Here is a 2,351-nt window from a genome sequence, read left to right as displayed (position 1 = left end):
TTTTTTTGTTTTTTAATTTATTTATTTTATTTTATTTTATTTTTGGCTGAGTTAGGTCTCTGTTGCTGCGCGCGGGCTTTTCTCTAGTGGCGGCGAGCGGGGGCTGCTCTTCGTTGCAGTGCGAGGGCTTCTCATTGCAGTGGCTTCTCTTGTTGCAGAGCATGGGCACTGGGCGCCTGGGCTTCAGTAGTTGTGGCACATGGGCTCAGTAGTTGTGGCTCATGGGCTCTAGAGCGCAGGCTCAGTAGTTGTGGCGCACGGGCTTAGTTGCTTTGTGGCATATGGGATCTTCCCGGACCAGGGCTCGAACCCGTGTCCCCTGCATTGGCAGGCGGACTCCCAACCACTGCACCACCAGGGAAGCCCCTGTCGTCGCGTTTTAATGGTTTGATTCATTTCCTCCATCTTGGGCAGGAAGGGCTCGCTAGAATTTTTGCACATACGTCTTTCTCTTGTTGTTGACTTGTAAATTTAGGCTAAGAGTTTTAGAAAGCTTTGGTCACAGTGTCCTCTCCTATCTGTTTGCCTGTTTGAAGAGGTCATTGACCGCAATGAATCTGAAGATTGAACCAAGGGGATTCTGCCCTCTGTGTCCAGGGACCGTGAGAGTAACATACGAGTAGCTTCAGATAGGACAGACTACATTCCTCCTTCAGAACAATTTCGAAAAACTTCAGCAAGAGAGAATGAAAGAAGGTTATTTATTAGGGATTTTATATTCCCTAAAATGGTAGCTAAGTTTTTTTCATGATTACTAATGTCATGAGAATGATAATGATGATATTCTGAAGGAATATCATGTCGTTCCAATAGTATGTCTTGTATCTTTCATTTTAGTCAATATTTTGACTTGCCAGAAGATCAGAACTCATAGGCCTTGCTTATTCCTTCCAGACAAAGGTCCTATAACCTAATAAACTTTATATCAAATCAATTTTTAATGCACTGATTTTTTTCATGGCTGAATTTGTGTCCTGGAAAATACAACTAATAGTGACTGCTTTTTGCTCCTCTCTGTGACAGCACACTTAGGGGAGGACTTAGCCCTGATGAAGAAACATTATTTAGCAAATAATCGGATCAATTTCTTTTATATTCCTGGCAATGACATGTTAAGAGCCTACCTCAGTGTTACGTCACCTACATAGTGCAGAGTCCTTGGCAGGAGATTAAATTTTGAACCAAAGATCCAATTTCATGGAAATAAAAAGTGTTACCTAAGTGCATTAAATAGGTCTTTAGTAGAGTAGTTAATACCAATTAAATGCTGGGCTGTCTGGATCATGAATTATCCATTCAGATATGATTTTGTTTTTCTTCTTTAAATCAGGTTTTTTAGAGGCTGGGTCATCCTAATTTCTTTTGGCCCTATGGTCTTGAAATTTCCTGTGATTTAGGAAGCAGTGATGGGAAATGCCATGCTGGGTCAGCAGTTTATATAAAATAGGGGTTTGGACATGTCAGGTACTTTTATATTTGATCAACTGAGGACAAGCCCAAGGAATGTACTTGGTAAAGTTATTTTAAATAAAAGTAATACAAAATTGACTTAGCTTCAGTCTTGACTCTTTTGAATGGCATGAAAAGAATACTGGTTAGCCAGGTGGTTAGAGACTATTGTCAAAACAGAATGGGAACAAATAGTTCTTTTCAAGATGAAGCTGGTTATAGTTGAACTCTTGGCTAATATATGCTGGTTTATGTTTAAGACCCAGTCTGGCTTCAGATCGAATCTACTCCCATCCAAAAGTGATTTTTTAATATGTTGCTGTCTTTCCTTGTTGATAGGTTAGATCCTTTGAGATCCTGGACTTACTGTGGCTTATCTTCTTTACATTTGCAAGGCCAAGGTCAGAGGTTCGAGACCTGATGTAGTGCAGTCGGTAAGATGACTCTGCATACTCAGAGAATAGCTCTATGCCAGGCCTGTGCTACGTGCCCTCACATGTTTATTCTTTGCAGCTTTGAGACCGCTCTTCCTCTTTTCAGATGAGGAAACGGACTCAGAGCAATTAGATGGCTTGTCAGAGGTTACATGGTGAAGGAGTAGCACACTCAAGACTTCCAGTTCCTCAGTATTTGCTGTCTTTGGTGTCTCCTTCCTGCAGAGGAGATGCCAGACAAAAGCAGGAATGAGTCGAGTTGGAAGAGGGGAATCTTTAGGTGCTTGCCGCCTGGTATCTTTACATGAGGTTTGGGTTATCAACAAGGGTCTCATGCCCAGCATCCTAAAGGAATGTCAGTTATTCAGGAGAAAACACATGAGCAGAAAACATCAATGTCATAGTTGAATTCTCCCTTGTCTTTGCAATGGGATCTTTGCTGCATGCCTCCCAGGATCGTGGAGGAAG

The sequence above is a fragment of the Balaenoptera acutorostrata genome, chromosome 3 (assembly GCF_949987535.1).
Source record: "Balaenoptera acutorostrata chromosome 3, mBalAcu1.1, whole genome shotgun sequence".
Classification (NCBI taxonomy): domain Eukaryota; kingdom Metazoa; phylum Chordata; class Mammalia; order Artiodactyla; family Balaenopteridae; genus Balaenoptera; species Balaenoptera acutorostrata.
This window is presented reverse-complemented; position numbering follows the sequence as displayed.